The sequence below is a fragment of the Oncorhynchus gorbuscha genome, unplaced genomic scaffold (assembly GCF_021184085.1).
Source record: "Oncorhynchus gorbuscha isolate QuinsamMale2020 ecotype Even-year unplaced genomic scaffold, OgorEven_v1.0 Un_scaffold_496, whole genome shotgun sequence".
NCBI classification, from domain to species: domain Eukaryota; kingdom Metazoa; phylum Chordata; class Actinopteri; order Salmoniformes; family Salmonidae; genus Oncorhynchus; species Oncorhynchus gorbuscha.
The window spans coordinates 157,501-170,270 of NW_025745323.1; the positions used below are offsets into that span (position 1 = coordinate 157,501).

Sequence of the window (12,770 nt, forward strand, 5' to 3'; positions counted from 1 at the left end):
CTGCTCTTCACTGAAGTAATCTTGCACATGTTAAATCACTGCTGTCCCTGGCTCATCAAACACAGCGTGTGATTGGTTGATGGGGTGGGAGGAAAAAAAGAGAAAAGAGAGAGAGAAAAAGAGGAGCTAGGCTAGCCTCAATGACTTCCCTCTCTACATTTCCCTCCACAAAAACACTCTCCCTCCTCCACAGAGAGGAGAAAGTGACAGATCTCCAGGTAAATAAGGACAGAAAGAGGAGACTCTCCCATCTCCTGTCAAACTGTCGCGTCCCTGACCAGAAGTAATGGCTTCTCTCAAACATCAAGGAGACAATGACTTCCTTCGGGGGTTATTCTTTAAAAAAAAAGAAGATGTCTAATTGAAAAGAAAGATTTTCTAGGTGAAATAATATATTAGACAACGCTAAAATACTTGTTGTCAATGGCCCCAGACACAGACAGACAGACAGACAGACAGACAGACAGACAGACAGACAGACAGACAGACAGACAGACAGACAGACAGACAGACAGACAGACAGACAGACAGACAGACAGACAGACAGACAGACAGACAGACAGACAGACAGACAGACAGACAGACAGACAGACAGACAGACAGACAGACAGACAGACAGACAGACAGACAGACAGACAGACAGACAGACAGACAGACAGACAGACAGACAGACAGACAGACAGACAGACAGACAGACAGACAGACAGACAGACAGACAGACAGACAGACAGACAGACAGACAGACAGACAGACAGACAGACAGACAGACAGACAGACAGACAGACAGACAGACAGACAGACAGACAGACAGACAGACAGACAGACAGACAGACAGACAGACAGACAGACAGACAGACAGACAGACAGACAGACAGACAGACAGACAGACAGACAGACAGACAGACAGACAGACAGACAGACAGACAGACAGACAGACAGACAGACAGACAGACAGACAGACAGACAGACAGACAGACAGACAGACAGACAGACAGACAGACAGACAGACAGACAGACAGACAGACAGACAGACAGACAGACAGACAGACAGACAGACAGACAGACAGACAGACAGACAGACAGACAGACAGACAGACAGACAGACAGACAGACAGACAAGCTCCAATGGATCCATATTAATTCATCCCCAAATATAATCAAGATTCAAAGGTCGACCGCGGTGAACTCAAATGTAATTCTCCAGAACAGGACTGACAACTAACGCAGGTCACAAGACGCAGGCTGGCGAGTCACTTCTTCTCCTGGAGAAATGACACTGTGTATAAACACCTCTTAAAATAAACTGAAATCACATTCTATTGGTCACATACACATACTCAGCAGACGTGATTGGTCACATACTCAGCAGACGTGATTGGTCACATACTCAGCAGACGTGATTGGTCACATACTCAGCAGACGTGATTGGTCACATACTCAGCAGACGTGATTGGTCACATACTCAGCAGACGTGATTGGTCACATACTCAGCAGACGTGATTGGTCACATACTCAGCAGACGTGATTGGTCACATACTCAGCAGACGTGATTGGTCACATACTCAGCAGACGTGATTGGTCACATACTCAGCAGACGTGATTGGTCACATACTCAGCAGACGTGATTGGTCACATACTCAGCAGACGTGATTGGTCACATACTCAGCAGACGTGATTGGTCACATACTCAGCAGACGTGATTGGTCACATACTCAGCAGACGTGATTGGTCACATACTCAGCAGACGTGATTGGTCACATACTCAGCAGACGTGATTGGTCACATACTCAGCAGACGTGATTGGTCACATACTCAGCAGACGTGATTGGTCACATACTCAGCAGACGTGATTGGTCACATACTCAGCAGACGTGATTGGTCACATACTCAGCAGACGTGATTGGTCACATACTCAGCAGACGTGATTGGTCACATACTCAGCAGACGTGATTGGTCACATACTCAGCAGACGTGATTGGTCACATACTCAGCAGACGTGATTGGTCACATACTCAGCAGACGTGATTGGTCACATACTCAGCAGACGTGATTGGTCACATACTCAGCAGACGTGATTGGTCACATACTCAGCAGACGTGATTGGTCACATACTCAGCAGACGTGATTGGTCACATACTCAGCAGACGTGATTGTGGGTGTAGTGTGAATGCTTGTGTTCCTAGCTCCTACAGTAATATTACATCATGTAATTATGAGAAATCAATATATATATATATATTTCAGTTATTTTACTTGTATATAACTCGGCAAGTCAGTTAAGAACTAGCGGTTAGAGGCCGCCCCCCCCTAACCGCTAGCCGCCCCCTAACCGCTAGGCCGCCCCCTAACCGCTAGGCCGCCCCCTAACCGCTAGGCCGCCCCCTAACCGCTAGGCCGCCCCCTAACCGCTAGGCCGCCCCCTAACCGCTAGGCCGCCCCCTAACCGCTAGGCCGCCCCCTAACCGCTAGGCCACCCCCTAACCGCTAGGCCACCCCCTAACCGCTAGGCCACCCCCTAACCGCTAGGCCACCCCCTAACCGCTAGGCCACCCTCTAACCGCTAGGCCACCCCTCTAACCGCTAGGCCACCCCTCTAACCGCTAGGCCACCCCTCTAACCGCTAGGCCACCCCTCTAACCGCTAGGCCACCCCTCTAACCGCTAGGCCACCCCTCTAACCGCTAGGCCACCCCTCTAACCGCTAGGCCACCCTCTAACCGCTAGGCCACCCCTCTAACCGCTAGGCCACCCCTCTAACCGCTAGGCCACCCCTCTAACCGCTAGGCCACCCCTCTAACCGCTAGGCCACCCCTCTAACCGCTAGGCCACCCCTCTAACCGCTAGGCCACCCCTCTAACCGCTAGGCCACCCCTCTAACCGCTAGGCCACCCCTCTAACCGCTAGGCCACCCCTCTAACCGCTAGGCCACCCCTCTAACCGCTAGGCCACCCCTCTAACCGCTAGGCCACCCCTCTAACCGCTAGGCCACCCCTCTAACCGCTAGGCCACCCCTCTAACCGCTAGGCCACCCCTCTAACCGCTAGGCCACCCCTCTAACCGCTAGGCCACCCCTCTAACCGCTAGGCCACCCCTCTAACCGCTAGGCCACCCCTCTAACCGCTAGGCCACCCCTCTAACCGCTAGGCCACCCCTCTAACCGCTAGGCCACCCCTCTAACCGCTAGGCCACCCCTCTAACCGCTAGGCTACCCCTCCTCTAACCGCTAGGCCACCCCTCCTCTAACCGCTAGGCCACCCCTCTAACCGCTAGGCCACCCCTCTAACCGCTAGGCCACCCCTCCTCTAACCGCTAGGCCACCCCTCCTCTAACCGCTAGGCCACCCCTCCTCTAACCGCTAGGCCACCCCTCCTCTAACCGCTAGGCCACCCCTCCTCTAACCGCTAGGCCACCCCTCCTCTAACCGCTAGGCCACCCCCTCCTCTAACCGCTAGGCCACCCCTCCTCTAACCGCTAGGCTACCCCTCCTCTAACCGCTAGGCTACCCCTCCTCTAACCGCTAGGCTACCCCTCCTCTAACCGCTAGGCTACCCCTCCTCTAACCGCTAGGCTACCCCTCCTCTAACCGCTAGGCTACCCCTCCTCTAACCGCTAGGCCGCCCCTAGGAATTGAAAAACAAATTACTGCAGGGTTTCTGTGTCAACCGGTCAACTAGAAAAATGAAAGATATTCCACTACGTTATCAACATGACTTCTATCGCCACCCCAGTGTCTCCGTGAAACTCACCGATCCTGTGTCCAGACTGTGTGTCTGCGTGTCTCTGTGAAACTCACCGATCCTGTGTCCGGCCTGCGTGTCTCTGTGAAACTCACCGATCCTGTGTCCGGCCTGCGTGTCTCCGTGAAACTCACCGATCCTGTGTCCGGCCTGCGTGTCTCCGTGAAACTCACCGATCCTGTGTCCAGCCTGTGTGTCTGCGTAAAACTCACCGATCCTGTGTCCAGCCTGTGTGTCTGCGTAAAACTCACCGATCCTGTGTCCAGCCTGTGTGTCTGCGTGTCTCTGAAACTCACCGATCCTGTGTCCAGCCTGTGTGTCTGCGTGTCTCTGAAACTCACCGATCCTGTGTCCAGCCTGTGTGTCTGCGTGTCTCTGAAACTCACCGATCCTGTGTCCAGCCTGTGTGTCTGCGTGTCTCTGAAACTCACCGATCCTGTGTCCGGCCTGTGTGTCTGCGTGTCTCTGAAACTCACCGATCCTGTGTCCGGCCTGTCTGCTGATGGCTGCGATACACTGGATGTAGGTACGGGTGGTGGACATGGAGTCGTTACGAGACAACTCTGACAGCAGGTGTTCAATCAGGTCCACAAACACCAGGTTCCCACAGGACATGACCAGGTGACCCAGAGCGATGATGGTCCTCTTCCTCACCGCCAGGCGGGGGCTGGTCAGCTGAGGAAGCAGGCAGGACAGGATGGAGGGGTGAAAGTTCACCAGGAGACCACCCTGTCTGTTAGAGGAGAGGGAGAGAGGTTAGTACTATGTTAAGTAGTGTTAAGTAGTGTCATCAGGCAGTATGATAGACTACGTAGGGTCTGGTCAGCTGAGGAAGCAGGCAGGACAGGATGGAGGGGTGAAAGTTCACCAGCAGACTAGAGGTTGGCACCAGGAGTGAAAATTAATTCCTGTCCCGTCTTGTCAAATATTTTCCCATACTGTCCTGGTCCAGAAACAGTTAAATAACTCCAGAACATTCCTGGACCATCCCAAACTCATTTTTACAGGCAGAACTCAGAAATACATTTAGAGATCCAATTGAATAGTAAAGTAATCCAATGACAAAGGACCAACTATAGTCTATAATGGGTCCAGGTCAGAGGTCAGACAGTGGAGAACACACACCAACAGGTCAGAGGTCAGACAGTGGAGAACACACACACCTGGGTCCAGGTCAGAGGTCAGACAGTGGAGAACACACACACCTGGGTCCAGGTCAGAGGTCAGACAGTGGAGAACACACACACCTGGGTCCAGGTCAGAGGTCAGACAGTGGAGAACACACACCAACAGGTCAGAGGTCAGACAGTGGAGAACACACACACCAACCCGGGTTCAGGTCAGAGGTCAGACAGTGGAGAACACACACACCAACCCGGGTTTAGGTCAGAGGTCAGACAGTGGAGAACACACACACCTGGGTCCAGGTCAGAGGTCAGACAGTGGAGAACACACACACCAACCTGGGTCCAGGTCAGAGGTCAGACAGTGGAGAACACACACACACACCTGGGTCCAGACCAGCGGTCAGACAGTGGAGAACACACACACACACCTGGGTTCAAGTCAGAGGTCAGAGGTCAGACAGTGGAGAACACACACACCAACCTGGGTCCAAGTCAGAGGTCAGAGGTCAGACAGTGGAGAACACACACACCAACCTGGGTCCAGGTCAGAGGTCAGACAGTGGAGAACACACACACCAACCTGGGTCCAGGTCAGAGGTCAGACAGTGGAGAACACACACACACACACACCTGGGTCCAGACCAGCGGTCAGACAGTGGAGAACACACACACACACCTGGGTCCAGACCAGCGGTCAGACAGTGGAGAACACACACACACACACACACACACCTGGGTCTAGACCAGCGGTCAGACCGTGCACACACACACACACCTGGGTTCAAGTCAGAGGTCAGACAGTAGAGAACACACACACACCTGGGTCTAGACCAGCGGTCAGACAGTGGAGAACACACACACACACACACACACACACCTGGGTCTAGACCAGCGGTCAGACAGTGGAGAACACACACACACACACCTGGGTCCAGGTCAGAGGTCAGACAGTGGAGAACACACACACCAACAGTCAGACAGTGGAGAACACACACACCAACAGTCAGACAGTGGAGAACACACACACCAACAGTCAGACAGTGGAGAACACACACACCAACCCGGGTTTAGGTCAGAGGTCAGACAGTGGAGAACACACACCAACCTGGGTTCAGGTCAGAGGTCAGACAGTGGAGAACACACACCAACCTGGGTTCAGGTCAGAGGTCAGACAGTGGAGAACACACACCAACCTGGGTTCAGGTCAGAGGTCAGACAGTGGAGAACACACACCAACAGTCAGACAGTGGAGAACACACACACCAACCTGCAGAGCATGTCAGCCATGATGTCCAGAGCCTCCAGCTGAACTGACACATCCTCCTGCTTGGCGATGGCACTGGTCAGACGGCCTGTTATCTTTTTACACACACTGGCAGCCAGGGCCGAGCCTGGGGGAGACAGAGGGGTGGAGGAGAGGAGAGAGAGGGGGTGGAGAGGAGAGAGGGAGAGAGGGGGGAGGTGGAAAGAGAGGAGAGAGAGAGAGGGGTGGAGGAGAGGAGAGAGAGGAGAGAGGGGGGTGGAGACAGAGGGGTGGAGGAGAGGGAGGAGAGAGAGAGGGGGGTGGAGAGGGAGGAGGTTGGAGAGGAGAGAGAGAGGGGTGGGGTGGAGGGGTGGAGGAGGAGAGATGGAGGGGTGGAGGAGAGGAGAGAGGGAGACAGAGGGGTGGAGGAGAGGAGAGAGGGAGACAGAGGGGTGGAGGAGAGGAGAGAGAGGAGAGAGAGGGGGGTGGAGAGAGAGAGAGAAACAGGGGGAGGAGGTTGGAGAGGGAGGAGGTTGGAGAGGGAGGAGGTTGGAGAGGAGAGAGAGAGGGGTGGAGGAGGAGAGATGGAGGAGGAGAGATGGAGGAGGAGAGATGGAGGAGGAGAGATGGAGGAGAGGAGAGAGAGGGAGAGAGAGGGGGGTGGAGAGGGAGGAGGTTGGAGAGGAGAGAGAGGGGTGGAGGAGGAGAGATGAAGGGGTGGAGGAGGAGGGGAGGAGAGGAGAGGAGAGAGGGAGAGAGGGGGTGGAGAGGAGAGAGGGAGAGAAAGGGGGGTGGAGAGGAGAGAGAAACAGGGGGAGGAGGGTGGAGGAGAGATGGAGGGGTGGGGGAGAGATGGGGGAGAGGTGGAGGAGAGATGGAGGAGTGGGGGAGAGATGGAGGAGTGGGGGAGAGATGGAGGAGTGGGGGAGAGATGGAGGAGTGGGGGAGAGATGGAGGAGTGGGGGAGAGATGGAGGAGTGGGGGAGAGATGGAGGAGTGGGGGAGAGATGGAGGAGAGATGGAGGAGAGATGGAGGAGGAGAGATGGAGGAGGAGAGATGGAGGGGTGGAGGAGAGATGGAGGAGAGATGGAGGGGTGGAGGAGAGATGGAGAGATGGAGGAGGAGAGATGGAGGAGAGATGGAGGAGGAGAGATGGAGGAGGAGGAGAGATGGAGGAGGAGGAGAGATGGAGGAGGAGGAGAGATGGAGGAGGAGGAGAGATGGAGGAGGAGAGATGGAGGAGGAGAGATGGAGGAGGAGATATGGAGGAGGAGAGATGGAGGGGTGGAGGAGGAGAGATGGAGGGGTGGAGGAGGAGAGATGAAGGGGTGGAGGAGGAGAGATGGAGGGGTGGAGGAGGAGAGATGGAGGGGTGGAGGAGGAGAGATGGAGGGGTGGAGGAGGAGAGATGGAGGGGTGGAGGAGGAGAGATGGAGGGGTGGAGGAGGAGAGATGGAGGGGTGGAGGAGGAGAGATGGAGGGGTGGAGGAGGAGAGATGGAGGGGTGGAGGAGGAGAGATGGAGGGGTGGAGGAGGAGAGATGGAGGAAGAGAGATGGAGGGGTGGAGGAAGAGAGATGGAGGAAGAGAGATGGAGGGGTGGAGGAGGAGAGATGGAGGGGTGGAGGAGAGATGTAGGAGAGATGGAGGGATGGAGGAGAGATGGAGGGGTGGAGGAGAGATGGAGGGGTGGAGGAGAGATGGAGGAGAGATGGAGGGGTGGAGGAGAGATGGAAGAGAGATGGAGGAGGAGATATGGAGGAGGAGATATGGAGGGGTGGAGGAGGAGAGATGGAGGGGTGGAGGAGGAGAGATGGAGGGGTGGAGGAGGAGAGATGGAGGGGTGGAGGAGGAGAGATGGAGGGGTGGAGGAGGAGAGATGGAGGGGTGGAGGAGGAGAGATGGAGGGGTGGAGGAGGAGAGATGGAGGGGTGGAGGAGGAGAGATGGAGGGGTGGAGGAGAGATGGAGGGGTGGAGGAGAGATGGAGGGGTGGAGGAGAGAGGGGGCGGAGAGGAGAGAGAGGGGGCGGAGAGGAGAGAGAGGGAGAGAAAAGGGGTGAGGGGGTTGGAGAGGAGAGGAGAAAGACAGAAAGAGGCTGGGTGAGCTAAATGAGTCATACTACTGTCAGCCAAGATGGCTGATGCCCAAAGGTGATGGGGAAGCAGGGCTGTTAACAGATGCTCTCTTCTCCATGTCTCCCTCCACATGAATGGGAAAGGTCTGAACACAGCTGGAGATTAACCAGGATGTAAGGAGGACATCTAGCAAGAGGGGATAGTCCGTCAGTCCATTACCTACAACACCATCACTAGAGGGGATAGTCCATCAGTTCATTACCTACAACACTACAACACCATCACTAGAGGGGATAGTCCATCAGTTCATTACCTATAACACTATAACACCATCACTAGAGGGGATAGTCCATCAGTTCATTACCTATAACACCATCACTAGAGGGGATAGTCCATCAGTTCATTACCTACAACACTACAACACCATCACTAGAGGGGATAGTCCATCAGTTCATTACCTATAACACTATAACACCATCACTAGAGGGGATAGTCCATCAGTTCATTACCTATAACACCATCACTAGAGGGGATAGTCCATCAGTTCATTACCTACAACACTACAACACCATCACTAGAGGGGATAGTCCATCAGTTCATTACCTACAACACCATCACTAGAGGGGATAGTCCATCAGTTCATTACCTATAACACTATAACACCATCACTAGAGGGGATAGTCCATCAGTCCATTACCTATAACACTATAACACCATCACTAGAGGGGATAGTCCATCAGTTCATTACCTATAACACCATCACTAGAGGGGATAGTCCATCAGTTCATTACCTATAACACCATCACTAGAGGGGATAGTCCATCAGTTCATTACCTACAACACTACAACACCATCACTAGAGGGGATAGTCCATCAGTTCATTACCTATAACACCATCACTAGAGGGGATAGTCCATCAGTTCATTACCTACAACACCATCACTAGAGGGGATAGTCCATCAGTTCATTACCTATAACACCATCACTAGAGGGGATAGTCCATCAGCTCATTACCTATAACACTACAACACCATCACTAGAGGGGATAGTCCATCAGTTCATTACCTACAACACTACAACACCATCACTAGAGGGGATAGTCCATCAGTTCATTACCTATAACACCATCACTAGAGGGGATAGTCCATCAGTTCATTACCTATAACACCATCACTAGAGGGGATAGTCCGTCAGATCATTACCTATAACACCATCACTAGAGGGGATAGTCCCGTCAGTTCATTACCTACAACACCATCACTAGAGGGGATAGTCCCGTCAGTTCATTACCTACAACACCATCACTAGAGGGGATAGTCCATCAGTTCATTACCTATAACACCATCACTAGAGGGGATAGTCCGTCAGATCATTACCTATAACACCATCACTAGAGGGGATAGTCCATCAGATCATTACCTATAACACCATCACTAGAGGGGATAGTCCATCAGATCATTACCTATAACACTATAACACCATCACTAGAGGGGATAGTCCATCAGTTCATTACCTACAACACTACAACACCATCACTAGAGGGGATAGTCCATCAGTTCATTACCTATAACACCATCACTAGAGGGGATAGTCCGTCAGATCATTACCTATAACACCATCACTAGAGGGGATAGTCCATCAGATCATTACCTACAACACTATAACACCATCACTAGAGGGGATAGTCCATCAGTTCATTACCTACAACACCATCACTAGAGGGGATAGTCCATCAGTTCATTACCTACAACACTACAACACCATCACTAGAGGGGATAGTCCATCAGTTCATTACCTATAACACCATCACTAGAGGGGATAGTCATTACCTATAACACCATCACTAGAGGGGATAGTCCATCAGTTCATTACCTATAACACTACAACACCATCACTAGAGGGGATAGTCCATCAGTTCATTACCTATAACACTATAACACCATCACTAGAGGGGATAGTCCATCAGTTCATTACCTATAACACCATCACTAGAGGGGATAGTCATTACCTATAACACCATCACTAGAGGGGATAGTCCATCAGTTCATTACCTATAACACTATAACACCATCACTAGAGGGGATAGTCCATCAGTTCATTACCTACAACACCATCACTAGAGGGGATAGTCCATCAGATCATTACCTACAACACCATCACTAGAGGGGATAGTCCATCAGTTCATTACCTATAACACCATCACTAGAGGGGATAGTCCATCAGTTCATTACCTACAACACCATCACTAGAGGGGATAGTCCATCAGTTCATTACCTACAACACCATCACTAGAGGGGATAGTCCATCAGTTCATTACCTATAACACCATCACTAGAGGGGATAGTCCATCAGTTCATTACCTATAACACTATAACACCATCACTAGAGGGGATAGTCCATCAGTTCATTACCTATAACACCATCACTAGAGGGGATAGTCCATCAGTTCATTACCTATAACACCATCACTAGAGGGGATAGTCCATCAGTTCATTACCTATAACACCATCACTAGAGGGGATAGTCCATCAGCTCATTACCTATAACACTACAACACCATCACTAGAGGGGATAGTCCATCAGTTCATTACCTACAACACCATCACTAGAGGGGATAGTCCGTCAGTTCATTACCTATAACACTACAACACCATCACTAGAGGGGATAGTCCATCAGTTCATTACCTACAACACTACAACACCATCACTAGAGGGGATAGTCCATCAGTTCATTACCTACAACACCATCACTAGAGGGGATAGTCCATCAGTTCATTACCTATAACACCATCACTAGAGGGGATAGTCCATCAGTTCATTACCTATAACACCATCACTAGAGGGGATAGTCCATCAGTTCATTACCTATAACACCATCACTAGAGGGGATAGTCCATCAGTTCATTACCTATAACACCATCACTAGAGGGGATAGTCCATCAGTCCATTACCTACAACACCATCACTAGAGGGGATAGTCCATCAGTTCATTACCTATAACACTACAACACCATCACTAGAGGGGATAGTCCATCAGTCCATTACCTACAACACCATCACTAGAGGGGATAGTCCATCAGTTCATTACCTATAACACTACAACACCATCACTAGAGGGGATAGTCCATCAGTTCATTACCTACAACACCATCACTAGAGGGGATAGTCCATCAGTTCATTACCTACAACAACATCACTAGAGGGGATAGTCCATCAGTTCATTACCTATAACACTATAACACCATCACTAGAGGGGATAGTCCATCAGTCCATTACCTACAACACCATCACTAGAGGGGATAGTCCATCAGTTCATTACCTACAACACCATCACTAGAGGGGATAGTCCATCAGTTCATTACCTATAACACTATAACACCATCACTAGAGGGGATAGTCCATCAGTTCATTACCTACAACACCATCACTAGAGGGGATAGTCCATCAGTTCATTACCTATAACACTACAACACCATCACTAGAGGGGATAGTCCATCAGTTCATTACCTATAACACCATCACTAGAGGGGATAGTCCATCAGTTCATTACCTATAACACCATCACTAGAGGGGATAGTCCATCAGATCATTACCTATAACACCATCACTAGAGGGGATAGTCCATCAGTTCATTACCTATAACACTACAACACCATCACTAGAGGGGATAGTCCATCAGTTCATTACCTACAACACCATCACTAGAGGGGATAGTCCATCAGTTCATTACCTATAACACCATCACTAGAGGGGATAGTCCATCAGTTCATTACCTACAACACCATCACTAGAGGGGATAGTCCATCAGTTCATTACCTATAACACCATCACTAGAGGGGATAGTCCATCAGTTCATTACCTACAACACCATCACTAGAGGGGATAGTCCATCAGTTCATTACCTATAACACTATAACACCATCACTAGAGGGGATAGTCCATCAGTTCATTACCTACAACACCATCACTAGAGGGGATAGTCCATCAGTGCATTACCTATAACACCATCACTAGAGGGGATAGTCCATCAGTTCATTACCTATAACACCATCACTATAGGGGATAGTCCATCAGTCCATTACCTATAACACTACAACACCATCACTAGAGGGGATAGTCCATCAGTTCATTACCTACAACACCATCACTAGAGGGGATAGTCCATCAGTTCATTACCTACAACACTACAACACCATCACTAGAGGGGATAGTCCATCAGTTCATTACCTACAACACCATCACTAGAGGGGATAGTCCATCAGTTCATTACCTATATCACCATCACTAGAGGGGATGGTCCATCAGTTCATTACCTATAACACCATCACTAGAGGGGATAGTCCATCAGTTCATTACCTATAACACCATCACTAGAGGGGATGGTCCATCAGTTCATTACCTATAACACCATCACTAGAGGGGATAGTCCATCAGATCATTACCTACAACACCATCACTAGAGGGGATAGTCCATCAGTTCATTACCTACAACACCATCACTAGAGGGGATAGTCCATCAGTTCATTACCTATAACACTACAACACCATCACTAGAGGGGATAGTCCATCAGTTCATTACCTACAACA

General features: G+C 50.8%; 1 pseudogene across 1 annotated transcript in view; it reads right to left on the bottom strand.

Moving 5' to 3' along the window:
• LOC124018375 overlaps window positions 1-12,770 on the bottom strand; it is an 81,416-nt pseudogene that overhangs the window by 47,491 nt on the left and 21,155 nt on the right. The window contains exons 4-5 of the transcript XR_006835615.1: window positions 6,131-6,254; window positions 4,213-4,469 (exon numbers count right to left, since the gene is read on the bottom strand). The product of XR_006835615.1 is annotated as a cullin-associated NEDD8-dissociated protein 1-like (transcript). The remainder of the gene's footprint in view (window positions 1-4,212; window positions 4,470-6,130; window positions 6,255-12,770) is intronic.